Source organism: Thalassophryne amazonica, chromosome 8, assembly GCF_902500255.1.
Source record: "Thalassophryne amazonica chromosome 8, fThaAma1.1, whole genome shotgun sequence".
NCBI classification, from domain to species: Eukaryota; Metazoa; Chordata; class Actinopteri; order Batrachoidiformes; family Batrachoididae; genus Thalassophryne; species Thalassophryne amazonica.
Window position 1 is genome coordinate 109688113 of NC_047110.1, and position 20402 is coordinate 109708514.

At 44.9% G+C, this 20402-nt stretch overlaps 1 protein-coding gene across 2 annotated transcripts in view; it reads left to right on the forward strand.

The window, feature by feature from the left end:
* jph3 (junctophilin 3) overlaps nucleotides 1-20402 on the forward strand; it is a 142208-nt gene that overhangs the window by 53000 nt on the left and 68806 nt on the right. The window lies entirely within an intron of this gene.

Here is a 20402-nt window from a genome sequence, read left to right on the forward strand (position 1 = left end):
CTTTGATCATATTGTATGAAAAACAGAAAAAAGTGGAAATTTCACACTTTTATAGTTATCTTTACAATGAAAGTGTGTTAAGAAATTTGTTCTAGTAGTCTATGATGACTTTTTCACCTTTTTTCAGCATCATTATATGCAAATATTGCCGTTTTGTGCTTGTCCCACACCCAGACTTTTGATCTTCAATGATAAAAATGTTTTAAAATATCTCTGAATAACATATCAATAAAATAATCAAAACATAATTGGGGTATTCAATGTCATACAACTGTTGTGATTTTTTTTTAACAAAATGTAGTTGTCCCACACTATTGCCGTAATTTCCACCACAACACTGTAATGTCCCTAAACAGTTTGTATGAAAGATTGTTTGGGTAGTTTCTATGGAGATAAACAGTGACATCAGAGCACATGTATATAGCGCCAAATCACAACAAACTGTTGCCCCAAGGCACTTTATATTGTAAGGCAATGGTGTGGTGGAAATTACATTTACAAGGCCAATAGTGCCCATAGTTAAAGAATCACCCACTTATGAGAATCCTGTTATTTTGGTTTTTATATATTTATTTTATTTATGTCAGGTTTTAGAGATTTTTAACTTCACTGTGAGATTAAAGGACATAATTTTAGGCATTTTAATATAAGGGAGCCATAATTTATATATAATATATATACAGCAGTGTTCAGAATAATAGTAGTGCTATGTGACTAAAAAGATTAATCCAGGTTTGAGTATATTTCTTATTTTTACATGGGAAACAAGGTACCAGTAGATTCAGTAGATTCTCACAAATCCAACAAGACCAAGCATTCATGATATGCACACTCTTAAGACTATGAAATTGGGCTATTAGTAAAAAAAAAAGTAGAAAAGGGGGTGTTCACAATAAGAGTAGTGTGGCATTCAGTCAGTGAGTTCATCAGTTTTGTGGAACAAACAGGTGTGAATCAGGTGTCCCCTATTTAAGGATGAAGCCAGCACCTGTTGAACATGCTTTTCTCTTTGAAAGCCTGAGGAAAATGGGTCGTTCAGGACATTGTTCAGAAGAACAGCGTAGTTTGATTAAAAAGTTGATTGGAGAGGGGAAAACCTATACACAGGTGCAAAAAATTCTAGGCTGTACATCACAATGATCTCCAATGCTTTAAAATGGACAAAAAAAAAAAAAAAAAACAGACGCGTGGAAGAAAACAGAAAACAACCATCAAAATGGATAGAAGAATAACCAGAATGGCAAAGGCTCACCCATTGATCAGCTCCAGGATGATCAAAGACAGTCTGGAGTTACCTGTAAGTGCTGTGACAGTTAGAAGACGCCTGTGTGAAGTCCCTCTGTTAAATAAAAGACATGTGCAGAAGAGGTTACAATTTGCCAAAGAACACATCAACTGGCCTAAAGAGAAATGGAGGAATATTTTGTGGACTGATGAGAGTAAAATTGTTCCTTTTGGGCCCAAGGGCCGCAGACAGTTTGTGAGACAACCCCCAAACTCTGAATTCAAGCCACAGTTCACAGTGAAGACAGTGAAGCATGGTGGTGCAAGCATCATGATATGGGCATGTTTCTCCTACTATGGTGTTGGGCCTATATATCGCATACCAGGTATCATGGATCAGTTTGGATATGTCAAAATACTTGAAGAGGTCATGTTGCCTTATGCTGAAGAGGACATGCCCTTGAAATGGGTGTTTCAACAAGACAATGACCCCAAGCACACTAGTAAACAAGAAAAATCTTGGTTCCAAACCAACAAAATGAATGCCTCCCAGATGTGAAGAAATCATGAAAAACTGTGGTTATACAACTAAATACTAGTTTAGTGATTCACAGGATTGCTAAAAAAGTAGTTTGAACAAAATAGTTTTGAGTTTGTAGCGTCAACAGCAGATGTTACTATTATTGTGAACACCCCCTTTTCTACTTTTTTTTACTAATAGCCCAATTTCATAGCCTTAAGAGTGTGCATATCATGAATGCTTGGTCTTGTTGGATTTGTGAGAATCTACTGAATCTACTGGTACATTGTTTCCCATGTAACAATAAGATATATACTCAAAACCTGGATTAATCTTTTTAATCACATAGCACTACTATTATTCTGAACACTACTGTATATATATATATATATACTCCATCATTTAAGCACAGTTCATTTTGGGAGTAAAAAACATAAAAGATAACAGTCTGTTAATATTTGTCAGTAGTTTAGATTTTATAAAAATAAATGAACTGCAGTATCATGAGGTTATTAGAACTGAAAAGGTACTCGTGTGGACATTTTCAAACGTTCGGGGCGAATGCATGACACTATGTTATCACGAGTCGTTTCTCTGGAAAATTTTAGCAGATAAATAATCCCCAAATGGAAATCTGGAAGCCTCAGACGGGAAAAGGGCCAAACAAAATCTCTTAAATGGATAACGGTCCCAAACAGTGATTTAGGCAGGCAGAGGTTTACAGACTTTTCTCTCTTCACTTGTTTTGACTGGGCGTCAGTGTGTCTGTCTGTTACCTGTCTGTCCTTCCATCTGTGTATGACTTGGATGTTTTTCTTCCATCCGGATGTGTTTGGGTTCTGTGGTGTTCTTGTCTCTGCCATTTATTGGTTTCTTACACGATAAGCGCGGCTTCACAACACGCAGCAGATTATAAAGAAAACATTCAAAACCATTTACATATTTTTAGCTCATATCAAAGGACACTCAACCTCTGAGTGGGACAAAGAAAATCCACCTCCTCCGTGTCACTTTGGAAGCCTTTTGATTATTGTGAAATATTTATTATTGCTGGACATTTTGCTTTGGCGCCTAGTTTTTTTTCTCTCTCTCGAGCTGGATGCTCGTACGCTGTGTCCTTTGCAGGCATTATCTTATGTAATGGGAGCAGTTCAAAATTTGGATTAGTGAAGCTTTCACACAAAAACTCCAAATATCTATCTGGGAAGTCTGTTGTCCATCACCAATTCAACAAGAGCAAGTTGAATTGGAAAAAAAGGTGTTACAAGTTGACAAAACTCTTGCAGACACAGAGAACGAGAGCGAATATAACCTGCAGCACAGAACAATGATTCACTTTGAAAACACGTGTGCTGCAAATTCACACGATGCTCCCAAAAACACAGAGGTGCTGCTCATCGCAACAACACGATGACACTGTTAACACCAAGAGGACTTCAATAAAGTGCGTTGTGCGCCTCTGTTTACTTTAGCTGGTTTGCAGAGCTGAGTAGGTTTATTTATTTATTTATTTCATTGATTATTTCTTAATCTAGCTATGTATATTTTCGCATTTTGTTATTACCTCTGCCAGTGTTTGTTTGTTTGTTTGTTTGTGAACAACAATTTTTCATGTATCGTTATGAAATTTTTACTGAAGATTTATATCCTGATAGGCAAGAACTGATTCACTTTACAAGGTCAACAGCAAAGTCAAGAAAAATCTTGGAAAATTGGAGACATCCCTATCCTTTAATCATTTAATTATATTCAAAAATTCATAACTCTGTCAAAAAAAGATCACATTTCTTTCATATTGGATACCATTATGTAGGATGGTATCCTTTATTGACTGATAAAGTTTGATCCGGATCTGATCCAGATTACAGATTTTGTGGGCATTTAAATTTAATTGAAAACCCATTTAATTTATATTTAACATTATATCTTAATCAAACGTGCCCCAATCACTCTCATATTTAAAAGTAAGGTGCAGACTGACACTATCACCTGACAAAGTTTGATATGGATCTGATCTGGATTACACAGGTGACCAAGAACCCGATTTATTATATAGCACCAAATCACAACAGAGTTGCCTCAAGGCGCTTCACACAAGTAAGGTCTGACCTTACCAACCCCCAGAGCAACAGTGGTAAGGAAAAACTCCCTCTGGGGAAGAAACCTCAAGCAGACCAGACTCAAAGGGGTGACCCTCTGTTTGAGCCATGATACAAACTTAAATTACAGAACAATTTACAGAACAATTCACAAAACGAATATACAGGAAATATTGTTGGTGCACAGGACAGGAAGGTCTCCAGCACAAATACAATTCCCATCTCTGGATGGAGCTGCACCTTAAACAGAGAGAAAAAACAGAACCAGTCATCAGAAAGACAAAAAAATACTGTATAATTTGTCAGCATTAAACAACAAGAAAACAGAGAAATACTAAGGTGATCGCTGGCCACTAACCCTAAACTTCACTAAAAGACCCAGAATTTAGGTAAAGTTGAGGCCGCGGCACACTCCAATTACTAAGAAAATGAATTAAAAGAGTAAAAAGTGTAAAACAAAACTGTACCAGTATGCTAACCATATGAAAGGGAAAATAAGTGCGTCTTGAGTCTGGACTTGAAAGTCTCCACAGAATCTGACTGTTTTATTGACGCAGGGAGATCATTCCACAGAACAGGGGCACGATAAGAGAAAGCTCTGTGACCCGTAGACTTCTTATTCACCCTAGGGACACAAAGTAGTCCTGCACCCTGACAACGTAAAGCCTGGGCCGGTACGTAAGGTTTAATTAGATCAGCTAGGTAGGGAGGTGCCAGTTCATGAATAATTTTATAGGTTAGTAGCAGAACCTTAAAATCTGATCTCACTGGGACAGGAAGCCAGTGAAGAGACGCAAAAATGGGTGTAATGTGGTCGAACTTTCTGCTTCGTGTCAAAGGTCTGGCTACAGCATTTTCAACCAACTGAAGAGCCCTAATGCTGGACTGTGGTAAACCAAAAAATAGAACATTGCAGTAGTCCAATCTAGAAGAGATAAACACATGAATCAGAGTCTCAGCATCAGCCATAAACAGGATGGGACGAATCTTCGCTATATTTCACAGGTGGTCACACTTTCGCAGGTGGTCGCTCTGACAGAGTGACCGATAGTCACTCTGTCAGAGCGACAAATGCTGGAGCTCTGACAGAGTCACTCTGTCAGAGCTCCAGCATTCGGCTGTGGAGAGAGGAGAACCTTCCTGAACAACCATCTCTGCAGCAATCCACCAATCAGGCCTATATGGTAGAGTGGCCAGACGGAAGCCACTCCTTAGCAGTGATGCTGTCATGATGCGAGGTGGCGTGGCACAGAAGATGGTTGGACTCAAATGCTGACTAACAGACAGAACGTAGGGTTAGTAGAAAAGGCTTTATCAAAAAACTAGCAAGGATTCGGTACACAATGTATCAGTCAGCGAGGCGGAGCTACAGACAGACGTAATGCTAAGGCGTGGTCCAACAAAACAAGCAGGTTTCAGGTACACGGCATGGAGGAGTTCAAAGGCAAGACAGAAACAAGTACAAAAATGAGCAAAGTCAAAATACGGGCAGGCAATCAAACCTGGTTAAAACAAGGCTGTGATAAGGGCTAGAACGACGACAAAACGTGCGACGAACTGGCAGGGAAGTGGTGAACTGAAGCTGCTTAAATAAGGGTGGAGGTGATCAGAGGAACTAGACAGGTGTGGGGAACATTCTGGAAGGAGGTGTGGCTGGATGAAACATAGATGAGGGAAGCAGGCGCAAGATAGTGCAGTGGAGACAACACAAAGTGGAGTGATGTAAGATGCAACGACGCGTGAGCCAGAGTAAAGAGCGTGAGTGGATGAATACACTAAACAGACAGAATGACAGTGAGAGACAAAGACACGAGGCAGGTCCAGTGACATGGAGTGAGAACACAAACAAATGGAATTGAGGGAAAACAGAACAAAGGTCAAACAGAAACCGAGGACTATGAACAGAACCAGATCAGAGCATGAACATGAGAACTTAAAAGCGAAGCATCAGATAACAAATAAAGAAGAAAAGCTACATGGGAACTGATCAGAGAATAACAAGAAAATAAATACTAAGACAAAACTAGACTGGAACTGGCTTATGACTGAAGTAAAGATAACCAGATTGTTGGGAAGGTGTCGTGACACGGACCCACAACAGGGGGCATTAAAGAACGGACAATGGATAAGCCAAAAAAGTAACAATTTAATGTTGTGAAGCGCACAACGAAGTACAGACAATAACAATAGTGCAGAATGTCAATCATACACAAGGTGGTGTGTGGCAGGCTCGAAGATAGAAGACGTCTGGTGATAAGAAGAGCCGGAACCCACACAGCTTCCACCAACAACGGATCTGAAGACACCGGAGCCGCCAAGCCCTGCGCCCCAGGTGGCCACTGTCTTCAGCAGTCAGACCCGGTACTGCTGGCAGAGAACAGAAACAGTTTGATGAGTGTGAGTACGCACACTCAGTAAATCCCACAGTCTGTGTTCAGTTAGGAGGGAGAACCTCCACCTCCAATCACACACTCGTGACAGCTCCTGTGAAACCACTTATTCTGGTTGGGGGTGGTGGGGCGAAAGCCGTCGCAGTCCACACCAAACGCCAATACAGCAGACAAGGACCGTCACGGAAAATGGCTGTAAATGAGATCAGACTCTTGTTCAGTTTAGCAGAGAAATTACCTGTATGGTAGATGATTCTCGGCGGGGAGGTAGAGTTGCAGTCTGGCTTTTATGGAGGGTTGACGTAGATGAGTGACAGCTGGTGGTGATGATGTGACAGGTGTCACTCCACTGGTTCCGGCGCCCTCTCGTGCTTGAAGCCCGCACTCCAAGCAGGCGCCATCTGGTGGTGGTGGGCCAGCAGTACCTCCTCTTCAGCGGCCCACACAACAGGACCCCCCCCTCAACAGGCGCCCTCCTGGCGCCCGACAGGTTTGTCGGGTGCCGGGCGTAGAAGTCGGCCAGGAGGGCCGGGTCCAGGATGAAGCTCCTTTTCACCCAGGAGCGTTCCTCGGGGCCATACCCCTCCCAGTCCACCAGATACTGGAACCCCTGACCCTTGCGACGGACATCCAGGAGCCGGCGCAACGGTACCATGCCGGCTCCCCGTCGATGATCCGGGCAGGGGGCGGTGCAGGTCCAGGGGTGCAGATGTGTGAGGTGTGGTAAGGCTTGATTCGTGGACACGTGAAAGACAGGATGGATCCGCAGTGAAGCTGGTAGCCGTAGTTTCACTGCTGCCGGGCTGAGGACCTTGGTGATGGAAACGGTCCGATATACCTGTCCTTCAGTTTCTGAGAGTCTACCTGAAGTGGGATGTCCTTTGTTGACAACCACACCTCCTGCCCGGGCTGGGTATGCAGGGGCCGGGGAACGCCGGCGGTCTGCATGGACCTTGGCCCTCGTCCGGGCCTTACAGGGCAGAACGGGCGGTCCGCCACAACCCGGCGGCACCTCCTGAGGTGGGCCTGGACCGGGCACTACCTGCCTCTCTCCCTCCACAAGTGGAAAACAATGTGGGCTGGAACCCCAAACACACCTCAAACGGGAGAGGCCGGTGGCTGACGACACTTGCTGTTGTGGGCGTACTCGAGCCAGGCCCAGATGGGTGCTCCAGGCCGTTGGGTGCGCGGAGGGAACACAACGGAGGGCCTGCTCCAGCTCCTGGTTGGCCTGCCCTGCCTGTCTGTTTGTCTGGGGTGATACCCAGACGAGAGACTCACGGTGGCCCCCAGTTCCCTGCAGAAACTCCTCCAGAACCGAGAGGAGAACTGAGGGCCACGGTCTGATGACGATGTCCAATGGTATCCCATGCAGAACGCACGATGTGTGGACCAGGAGTCTGCTGTCCTCCTGGGCTGTAGGGAGCTTCGGGAGGGCCACGAAGTGGGCCGCCTTGGGCGAACCGGGTCCACTATCGTGAGAATGGTGGTGTTGCCCTGGGCGGCGGGAGGCCCGTGACAAAGTCCAGGCCGATATGGGACCAGGGGCGGTGAGGCACCGGTAGGGGCTGGAGGAGTCCTGAGGTCCTCTTGTGGTCAGCCTTGCCCTTGCACAGTGGGTAAAGGCCTGGACATAGTCCCCGACGTCGGCCTCTCATAGACGCCCACCAGAAACGCTGCTGGACTACTGCCATGGTCCTGCGCACCCCGGTGATGAAGGAGAGCTTGGAACCATGGCAGAAGTCCAAAACTGTTGTGTGGGCCGCTGAAGAGGAGGTACTGCTGGCCCACCACCACCAGAGGGCACCCTGCCTGGAGTGTGGGCTCCAGGCACCAGAGGGCACTGCCACCTCACAGGAACAGCCGGGGTGACAGCTGACACTCATCACCTAGTACAGCTGTCACCACTCATCTGATCAGCATCGGTATATCAGCAAGACGTCATCTCCACCTCTTTGCCGAATATCGTTCTACCGGAAGGTAAGTACCTCAGCTGACTGTTGACAGTATTCTGTTGGAACTTTGTGCGTTGTAGTGTAGACTACTTTTCCAATGAGAGGTGGAGGTAGCTTTCCTGCCGTACGGATTCCTGGGTGCACACGCGCCCTCATTAATTGCTTTTTGCTCCTCGCCAGCAGTACCAGGTCCGACACGCGGAGGCAGTGGCCACCTGGGAGTTCGGGACTTGGCGGGCTCCAGTATTCCCGGGGTTCTGGTGGCGGAGGAAATCGTGTGGTCCGGTTCTGCTTTGGACAGGCGTCTCCTATCTTCGAGCCTGCCCACATGACACCTTTGTGAATTGACTTTTTTCCTATTGTTGTAATCTGTTGTATTTGTTGTGCACATTCACAACAGTAAAGTGTTGTTATTTGACCTACTCCATTGTCCGTTCATTTTGCGCCCCCTGTTGTGGGTCCGTGTACCTACACTTTCCCAACAAAAACGGCAGCTCTGGCTTCCGGTGGGACGTACAGTTTGTTCTTCGGGCCGGTCCCCGGGTCCGGGTTCCGTGTCAGGGCCTCCCGACGGTCTTCTCCACGTCCCAGGTGAGGGCGGCCACGACAGTGGACTCGGGGATGATGGTCTCTGTGGGGTCTGACAACTCTGCCTTGGCCTCCTCTTCATGCACCCGGGACAGGGCATCCAATCGTTGGTTCTTGGTCCCGGGGCGGTATGTAATCTGGAAGTCAAAGCGCCCGAAGAAGTGACCAGCGGGCTTGCCTGGGGTTCAACCGCTTGGCGTACGGATGTACTCCAGGTTCCGATGGTCCGTGAAAACCGTGAAGGGCACCGTCGCTCCCTCCAACAGGTGTCTCCACTCTTCAAGAGCCTCCTTCACCGCTATGAGTTCCCGATTGCCGACGTCATAATTCCTCTCAGCCCGGGTCAACCTGCGGGAAAAATAGGCACAAGGGTGGAGGACCTTATCGGACTCCCCGCTCTGGGACAGCACGGCTCCTATCCCTGAGTCAGAGGCATCCACTTCCACTGTGAACTGGCGAGTAGGATCGGGCTGCACCAGAACTGGTGCAGACGAGAACCGGCGCTTCAACTCCCTAAACGCGGCCTCGCACCGATCCGACTAGGTGAAGGGGACCTTAGTGGAGGTCAGGGCTGTCAGGGAGCTAACTACCTGACTGTAGCCCTTAATGAACTGTTCCTACAGTTTGTTGGTTGGGGCCAATCTCTCACCGCTGCAACCTTGGCCGGATCAGGGGCGGAGTTGGGGGAGATTATGAACCCCAGGAAGGACAAAGAAGAGCGTGAAACTCGCACTTCTCACCCTTCACAAACCCGTTCTCCAACAACCGCTGTAGGACCTGACTACATGCTTGACATGGGTCTCAGGATCCGGAGAAAAGATGAGTATATCGTCTAGATATACGAAGACAAACCGATGCAGGAAGTCCCGCAAGACGTCATTAACCAACGCTTGGAATGTCGCGAGCGCATTGGTGAGGCCGAACGGCATGACCAGGTACTCAAAGTGACCTAACGGGGTGTTAAATGCCGTCTTCCACTCGTCTCCCTCCCGGATCCGAACCAGGTGATAAGCATTCCTAAGATCCAATTTTGTAAAAATTTGGGCTCCATGCAAGGGCGTAAACACTGAATCCAACAGAGGTAACGGGTATCGGTTGCGAACCGTGATCTCGTTCAGCCCTCTGTAATCAATGCATGGACGGAGTCCGCCGTCCTTCTTGCCCACAAAAAAGAAACCAGCACCCATCGGGGAGGAGGAGTTCCGGATCAACCCGGCAGCTAACGAGTCCCGGATGTAGGTCTCCATTGGTTCGCGTTCCGGACGTGAGAGGTTGTACAGCCTGCTGGACGGGTACTCAGCGCCCGGTATCAAATCAATGGCACAATCGTACGGATGGTGTGGGGGCAGCGTGAGTGCCAGATCCTTGCTGAAGACGTCAGCAAGGTCATGGTACTCGGCTGGCACCGCTGCCAGATTGGGGGGGACTAAAACCTCCTCCTTAGCTGTCACACCGGGTGGAACCGAGGATCCTAAACACTCCCGGTGGCAGGTTTCGCTCCACTGAACCACAACCCCAGACGGCCAATCAATCTGGGGATTGTGTTTCAACACCCATGGAAAACCCAAAATCACTCGGGAGGTAGAAGGTGTTACATAAAACACAATCTCCTCCCTGTGATTTCCAGAAACAACCAAAGTCACGGGCTGTGTCTGGTGTGTGATTAGTGGAAGAAGGGTGCCATCTAGTGCCCGCACCGACAATGGTGACGGTAAGGCCACCAGAGGGAGCCCAACCTCCTTTGCCCATCTGCTGTCCAGCAGATTCCCCTGCGACCCCGTGTCCACCAGTGCTGGGGCGTGAAGGGTTAGATCCCCACTCAGGATCGTGACTGGGATACGTGCAGATTTTCGGGGTTTCCCCGCGTGGGTATTGTGACCCACCCTTAGCCCAGTCTCTAAGGACGAGTGCTGCTGTTTTGACCGTTTGGGGCACTCTCTCTGTATGTGCTCGGTTGAGCTGCAGAGAAAACACTCTCCACGGATCAGCCTCCTTTGTCTCTGATCTGATCGCTTTTTGGCCCTGCTCGTTTCCATAGCAACGTCAGCAGGGGGAGCTGTCGTCACGTGGAGAGCCCTGGCTGTGGAGCGTGGGGAAGTCGGCTCCTTTTCGGACCCAGGAGGAAGAGGGACGGCTTGTGCCTGACCACGCCCTTCGCCTTGCTCCCGTCGGTGTTCTGTTAATCGGTTGTCTAACCGTATAACCAGGTCGATAAGCCTGTCTAAATCCCGCGGCTCGTCCTTCGCCACCAGGTGCTCCGTAAGGACCAGAGACAGTCCGTTTACAAAGGCAGCGCGGAGCGCAACAGCATTCCAGCCGGCTCGCGCTGCCACGATGCGGAAGTCGACTGCATACTTCGCTGCGCTCCGACACCCCTGTCGTATCGACAGCAGCACGCTTGAAGTGGTCTCGCCTCTATGAGGGTGGTCGAACACCTGTCGGAACTCCCTCACAAACTCAGTGTAATTCGTTAGGAGCCGTGAATTCTCTCAGAGCGCCGTAGCCCAGGCGCGTGCCTCCCTTGAAGCAGATTTATAACGTAAGCCACCCGGCTAGCGTCTGACGCGTACATGACGGGACGCTGTGAAAAGATGAGCGAGCACTGCATCAAGAAGTCCGCGCACGTCTCCACACAGCCTCCGTACGGCTCCGGAGGGCTTATGTATGCTTCAGGGGAAGGTGGGGGGGTTCGTTGAATGACCAGTGGAATGTCTGTCTCTGGCATTCGGTCAGCAGGAGGAGGTGCTGCAGCACGCCCTGAGCATGCGCTTCCACCTGGGCGGTGAGAGCCTCCATCCTTCGATTGAGAATAATGCTCTGCTCGGTAACTAAGTCCAACCGAGCAGTAAAGGCGGTTAAGATGTGCTGCAGCTCACCTAACACGCCTCCTGCTGGCGCCTGTGCACCTCGCTCTTCCATTGGCTGTTCAAGCGCTGGTTGACGCCCCTCGGGATCCATGACGCTGGCCGAGAATCCTGTTGGGAAGGTGTTGTGACACGGACCCCAACAGGGGGCGTTAAAGAACGGACAATGGATAAGCCAAAAAGTAACAATTTAATGTTGTGAAGCACACAATGAAGTACAGACAATAACAATAGTGCGGAATGTCAATCATACACAAGGTGGCGTGTGGCAGGCTCAAGATAGAAGACGTCTGGTGATAGAAGAGCCGGAACCCACACAGCTTCCACCACCAACGGATCTGAAGAACACCGGAGCCGCCAAGCCCTGCGCCCCAGGTGGCCACCGTCTTCAGCAGTCAGACCCGGTACTGCTGGCAGAGAACAGAAACAGTTTGATGAGTGTGAGTACGCACACTCAGTAATCCCACAGTCTGTGTTCAGTTAGGAGGGAGAACCTCCACCTCCAATCACCACTCGTACAGCTCCTTGTGAAACCACTTATCTGGTTGGGTGTGAGGCGAAGCCGTCGTAGTCCACACCAAACGCCAATACAGCAGACAAGGACACGTCACAGGAAACGGCTGTAAATGAGATCAGACTCTTGTTCAGTTTAAGCAGAGAAATTACCTGTATGGTAGATGATTTCTCGGCGGGGAGGTGGAGTTGCAGTCCAGCTTTTATGGAGGTTGACGTAGATGAGTGACAGCTGGTGGTGATGATGTGACAGCTGTCACTCCACTGGTTCCGGCGCCCTCTCGTGCTTGAAGCCCGCACTCCAAGCAAGGCGCCATCTGGTGGTGGTGGGCCAGCAGTACCTCCTCTTCAGCGGCCCACACAACACAGATGGCAAAACAAACAAATAAAGACAAATTGTAAACAGAAAACAAAATCCGATACTACAACATAACTGATAAAATCAGAAATGAGATGAACAAAATAAACCAGTGATCAACTGATGATAAACAATGAAACAACCTAGTAAACAAACTAGAATGGAGCTAAACGATGGCAACAGTATTAAAAGTAACAAAGAAACAAAGTGACAGAGCAAACAGCACAGAAAATAAACAAATGACCAAAAACAACTAATAATCAAAGCTGGAGCAGACAATGAGAAAAAGAGGAGGCAAAAATGGGATCAAAACCCCAGATCCAGGCTGAAACCTGACAGATGTCAGTAACGCGTTACTTAGTAATGCATTTCCGCTTTTTTTCTTCTTTAAGGGCCCTGTCCCACTGGCGTTTAGGAGGATTTGCATATGGATTGCGCACAAAATTGGCTCATATTCGCTTAATATCCACAATATGCGTGAAACATGCTTGTATGAGTCGGCCGACACCCGCACACGTCCGCAATTATCCGCAGAGACACGTTTTTCCGTTGCCAGAATTTTTGAGCTGCACAAAATTTTGGCTGCGGATGACATCCGCCTTACATACTCCATACATACTCCATACATACACAGTACATACTCAGTCTATTTGCTGTATATTCGCCATCATCTGCTGATATCCGCAACTGACAGGGATTTGCGGCTTGGCAGCGGACTGGGACAGTGTGTAAAACGGATATTTTGCGTGTCCATCATGTCCACATCACGGACTAAAATAAGTTGTAGCGACTGCATGCAGCCACAAATAAAGTGTTTTTATTACATCTGCTTTGCATTTTATTTGTGGTGGATGCAAATCAGATGCGCTGTGTTCACAGCTGGAAGCCGTTCTTTGTTCTGTCGGCTGCTACGCGCTCTGCGCTGGATGCTGCATATATAAATAATTATTTAGTGGCGGATTAATCATTTTATTCTGCAAATTGGCTGTTGAAAACAGCTCTAATCACCTCCTGAATCACAGAGGAAACTGCAGCTGGAGCCGTTGTGCACGCATGCACGTGCACAAGAACAGCTCCAGCTGCAGAAAGCATTTTGAGCCGTCTAAAAAGGTAATTATTTGACTTGTTTACATTGTCACAGCTTGATAAAACAGTTGCGTGTTTTTTCCTTCGTCTGCAGCTGTTACAGTATTTATTCCTATGTTTATAACAGATTTAACTTGCTATAATCGTTCAGACGAGCTGCGCTCTGATGTGATCCGCCGATGTCACCACTCGCCCTGTTCACTGCTTCTTTACTCCAGTCAACTTGTCCAAGTCCAGTACTTGCTCCAGAGCCTGTATTGTTGGTGTGAATAGTGATGCCGATGGCCCGAGTGTGCTTCATTTATGACGGCAATGCAGATGCCGTGCACATGCAAACACGGGCGCGATGCATTCACAATACATCCATAATACTGCCGTGATGATCGCGATGCGTCGGATCCGTTTCCTCACTACATGCATTATACAACCGTGATATAACCGTGTTCATCATATTCGCTATATATTATTAATATATCCATAATTCATACTGGGACATTTGTCATTTTTGGCCATTTTTGTTGTCGACGACAATGAACGCCCACAATTTGTGTACTCAATTCATGCGCAATTAATCCTCCTCCCAATGGGACAGGGCCCTAAAACTCTGTGCCATTCTGTGTGTCCTTGTTAAAAACAGCTGATCTGCGATGTGCAAATGCTAACGCTTTTTTTTTCCCACCGAAATGCACCTAAAGGACAACATGACATAAAAATGCTGATAAAACTTCTTACCTGTCAATCTGGTCATGTTTTCTGCATAAATAAATGTTATCCATTCTTCCTGCTCAAACAGCAAGTCAGGGGTGAATCCATGTGGGAAGAAGACATGGGGGGAGGGGGAGACGCGTATAATGAATTAACCAATCAGTGATCGGAGTAATCAGTAATCAGTAATTGGATTACTTTTTCAAAGTAACTGTAGCAACACTGCTCCTTAGTAAAAGGCACATGGCAGCCACCTGGAGTTTGACAAAAGGTACTCGAAGGACCTCAGACCAGGTGAAACAAAATTCTCTGGTCTGATGAGACAAAGATTGAACTCTGGCGTCATGTTTGGAAGAAACCAGGCACCATCCCTACAGTGAAGCATGGTGGTGGCAGCATCATGCTGTGGGGATGTTTTTCAGCAGCAGGAACTGGGACACTAGTCAGTTGAGGGAAAGATGAATGCAGCAATGTACAGAGACATCCTGGATGAAAACCTGCTCCAGAGCGCTCTTGACCTCAGACTGGGGCGACGGTTCATCTTTCAGCAGGACAATGACCCTAAACACACAGCCAAGATATCAAAGGAGTGGCTTCAGGACAATTCTGTGAATGTCCTTGAGTGACCCAGCCAGAGCCCAGACCTGAATCTGATTGAGCATCTCTGGAGAGATCTAAAATGTCTGTGCACCGACCGCTGTCCATCCAACCTGATGGAGCTTGAGGTGCTGACAGAGGAATGGCAAACTGCCCAAAGATAGTTGCACCAAGCTTGTGGCATCATATTCAAGAAGACTTGCTGTAATGCTGCCAATGCATCAACAAAGTATTGAGCAACTCGGTGAATACTTATGTACATGTGATTTATTATCTTTACAATTTTTACTAAATTTGCAAAAAAATTTTTAACTTTTTTCATGTTGTCATTATGGGTGTTGTGAGTAGAATTTTGAGGGGACTGAAGTGCTATGAATACTTCCGGATGCACCATATGTGAGATTGTGAAGTTGTAATTTTGTTTGTGTGTGGGGGGAGGGGTCATTGCTAAAGTGTTTTGTGAAGTGAAGGTTCACACCTTTCCCCATTAGATCTCTATTTTAAAAAAGCAGCTTTGTTGCAAACCCTCACATCATTCACATGGAGAATATATATTAATCATTTGAAAACAAAGCTGCTTTAACTCAGTTTTACTCATATTTTTAAGTATCACTGCTGTGAATCAGAAGTTAATCATTTGAGTCATAAAGTCAGTGCGTATTAAACAGGCTTCATCACTTATGCATTTGAAATCACTTTTAAAACTCATCTCTTTTTATTGGCTTTTAAAACTAAGTGAAATGCTATGCCTGTGAGCTGTGTGCATTTTAAATGCATTTTGTATTTTAATGTATTTATTGAGTTATTTTTATGTATTTTATTGTCTTTTACAGCACTTTGGACCCTGTGGGTGATTTTAAAGTGCTACATAAAGCTGTATTGGATTGGATAAGTAGTTTCTTATATTCTGTAAAACAAACAAAAAAAAAGCGAAGCCTCGTCATAGAAGATGTAAATGTATTGCTCTCATTCTGTAACAATAAGAACAACAACAGGGGCAGTGGAGTAAAATCATCAGAATTTTCAGGCTTGTTGTTCCCTGACAGTGAAATACAGACGGATCGAACACAAACAGATTTTAACCTAGAAACGGAACAGATGCGCACATTTGTTAAAGACGTAATTATGAATTCAGCCTGGAGGTTGGCTCGTGATCAGATCGCTGTGGCTCTCTGATGTTTCCGCCGCTTTGATCTTTTCATGTTAACTCTTTCTCCACAGCTGCACTGTAGCTCAGAGCAATTTATAGGAAACACTGAAATCTGACTGGAATATAAGTTAGACCACAAGGGCAAAGGTCGAGGCTTTATTCTCTTTGTTTATTTTTTCCAAACAAAGGTGTGATGGTTTTATGGTAGAAATAGTGATCTGATGGTTATATTTTATTACTGAAAGAAACAGTATCCTGTACATAGAATAATAATAATAATATGTAATAATAATCATAACAGTGCTTTATTTGTTCAAAGTGTTTTAACAAAAAAAAAATACATCCATGTTGCTGAAGTCGAAGTGAGATAAAAACAAAACTTATGTTGTATAGCCCCAAATAAAAAGCTGGAATAATATGGAAAATGCAAAAATAAATAAATACAAAATAAATAAAGAAACAGTGATCTTTATTTCGACTTGTATTTCATTGCATACAGTATGAACCCAAGATATGTCATGTTTTCTTTGGTCAACTTCATTTCATATGTTAATATATCCACTGCAGAATTTAAGACCTGAAACACATTACAAAAGTTGGGAGGGGGCAATTTATTCTAAATAGGAGAATTGAATCATCGCTTTTACAGCCATTTATTTGTAACTAACAAGTCAAGTGATGAATCCACTGAAGTCACTGAATAGGTCTTGAACTTCATTGAGTGATACAAACAGTGTGGTCCTATACAGTAAATCTGTGTCACGCAGACAGGTCTCAAAAACAGAGTGATCACATGCTGGAAGGAGACTGGTGAGGGAAGCCACCCAGGCATTTCTAAAGGAGTTCTAGGCTTCTGTGGATGTGAGTGGAGAAACTGGGAATGGTGCAACATTTTCCTGTTACATCCCCGTTCACATCTTCATGTTGGGTTGGAGGAGAGAAGGATTACAAAACAGGATCAAACATCAAATCTAGGCTCGGGTTTTTCATGTGTCTTCTGGCAAACTAGAGCTGAAATTTCACATGTTCTTTTTAAGAGCATCCTCCTCTGTACCAAGTCATCCTGAACCTCTATGAGTGGTAATGCAGCACAGCTACAGAAGCCTATACTGTAACTCCTTCAGAGTTGTCTTGGTGACTTCCCTCACGTGTCTCCTTGCAGTATGGTTACTCATAATGGCCACACAAACCATGAATTATTTTGGGTTGATGCCTTCTGTATTGAAATAAAAGTCAAAGTAAATGTAAGAATCACTGCCTTTATTAAAAAAAAAAAAAAAATCCCTATCATCTTTTTTCTGATTTGGGGTTGTAAAATCAGTTACTCTCAATTTCAAACAGATAACCCCAGAAAATGAATTAGACTAAAAAAAAAATACATACTGTATTTGATTCACCAATCCATTGATATTTATACATTATTATTATTATTTATTTATTAGTTGTATGTCTGTGAGAACAGGCGTGTCTTCTCTCTGCTGGCAGGTTGTTCCACAAAACAAACCTCTGTGACCTGCTGACTTTTTCTTTACCTTTGGAACACATGACAGTCCGGCATTCTGAGAGCACAGAGCAGGGGTCAGTACATCAGGTCGACAAGCGAGGAGTGTGCTGGTCCATTTAAATTTTTATAAGTAAACAATAAAACTTTAAAGTCTTACCTCAAATGAACTGAAAGCCAATGAATTGAAGCTAAATTCACTGTAATCTAGCTAAAGTACACCCAAATAAAAAGACTTAAAATATGTATTTCAGGAAATTTATTTAGGTTTCTTTAGTTGTAGTACTCGTGAAACATAAGTTGATAAATAAAATGTACTTTATGATCTCTGATATAATTTATCTGTTATAATATGTCGAATCATTAGTCTTGGAGAAATTATTGGGAAAATCCCGAGAAACACGTTCCTTCCAGATTTTATATATCGCTGGTGCACGTGTGTTTGTGTTTGCTTTGATCATATGGTCACATGGTGGCACAGATGTGCTCTGACATGATTACAAAGTCCTGAGCAGATGTGCTGACTTGCTGTCTTTGAAGCCACTTTAGTTTGTTTGTGCAGGAGGACAAGAGGCGGCGTGCATGTGTGTGCGTGTGTGTGTGTGCGTGTGTTTGGCAGTCTTTGAATGAATGTAAATAACAGACTAGATTACGAGATCTGCTTCATTCAGCACTTCGTGACACTAGAGCCCACCAGGGAGACGGTTGTGGGCATTTGAGGTTGGTCTGGAGGATGCGGCTGCAGTCCTTATGGTCATGTAGTTTGGTCAGTGTGAATGTGCACGCTACAGAATGAATCAGAGTGCTGTTACATCAGAGGTACAGGCGGGCGGGATGGAGCAGATCCACTCCTACTGGAACACGTGTGTGTGTGTGTGGGAATGACAGAAACGCACACACGCTCTCACGTGGCCCACTTTTCATGTAAGGAGTGTACAGCAGAGAGGCCGGAGAGAAGAACAGAAACATGAATGAACAAGAGTGGGTGGGTCAATAACAAAAAGCCACGCCCACTCCACACTGCTTGACTTTATTATTATCATGATCAAAATTCCACACATAATATCTCAGAAAGGAGCAGAGCTCCTATTGGGAGTCTCAGTATGACACTCCGGTGTCAAGGTGACCTGATCCAAAATATTCACCCGCCCGACTCGGTCAACATAAATAAAATGAAATAAAAATATTCTCATTGATGATACTTTTGCATGTCTGGCTGTGTGTCTGTGGCTGTCAGGGCTGTCACAGTTGGTTTTCATTTTGCTCTCAGTTTATTTGCAAGAATCACGTTTTTAGAGGCCATAATTAAAACAATTTATCACAAGCTGAAGCGTTACCATGGCAACGGCTAAAAACATCAATATTCATCCTCTACTCAGATCTCACTAATGTCTGAGACCACAGAGCACATTTTTGGGATCGAATTCTCCAGCTTGCCTGTGTTTATTTGATCAATGTTCACATTTCTGTTGTAAATAAGAAAAAAAAATGCCATTTTTGACTTTTGACCCCCAAATAAATGATCTCTCACTGTATTTCAGTAACAAGTCCAAATAATCTTAAGAGGGCAAAGATCTCAGCTGAATAGCTATCTTTCTACTTATAACGCAATGAGTGAAGAATGAATGAATGAAGTCATCACATCCAGCTTAACACTATATCAAAACAAGAGCAATCACAGATATCTGACGCCCGCCAATCCGGATCTGGATCACCTCCAAAATTCAGTGGAGTCTTCCAGGCCCTAATATCTGTATATGGTGCAAATTTGGTGAGAATCCATAAAGTACCTTTGACGTAATCCTTCAAAGTATAAAGTATAAAGTGAAACTTGATCCAGATTCTGGATCTAGATCCAGATCACCTCCAAAATTAATGGAGTCTTCTTTGGCCTAATATGTATCTGTGGTGAAAATTTCATCAAAATCCGTGGAATAGTTTTGACGTAATCCTGCTAACAGACAGACAAATAAATAAATAAATGCCGATTGATTCTGTTACATCCGTCAACAATAAATGGTATCATCTGGTACCTCATCAAAACAAAGCACACAATGGTTAGTGGTTTGATGCAGCAGATGAATCCAAAAAGCAACTTAGTTTTTCTTATTTCATATCCTTTCGACCTGTTTGCCACCTGTTGGATGCTGGATGGATGATGGAAATGAGGAGCAGGTGTGCTTGAACTTACATGAAGCTTGAAATGAGCTTGTTTGTCAGTTTTGTTTATTTACAAAGCCCACGTCTGGGGTTATGCAGAAGGGGTGGGGGTGGGTTCTTCCTGTGTGAACCAGTGCAGGTAACCTTTTAAGTCATCTGAGCTTCTTCCTTTGAAGAAGTCCAGGCAGGCACCCGGTGGAATGCGAAATGTGATGAGCCCAGCCCTCCAGGTTAATTTTCACTAATACAAGGACGTATCTGACTATGCAGAGTTCTGAAAGTGAACACTGGAATCCAGTGTTGGGGAAATACAGATCAGTGTCACATGGGATTTTTTGGAGATCCTGTTCCAGTGTTTTCTCTCATTGCTGATATTTGTCACCTAATTGTGACTTCTTTGGAGCCAAAATAAAAGGGACACTCAATTAGAGCCTGAAATCAGACATAATCTCTGGCAAATGTAGTGTTGCACAACACTGAACGATCAGTAATGTTTCAAACATAAAAAAACTGTGATTTGCAGACACATTGTGATACACAAAACATAAATAACTGGATGTAATTTCTGCATACGGGATAATGCATGTGTTTTACATAAATTTTACAGATCTCTTCAGTTTTATATTGTTTATGCATCTTGAAATAATTAATTTCTGCTTGAATGTGGACTTGGCTGCTCAGTTATTTTGATG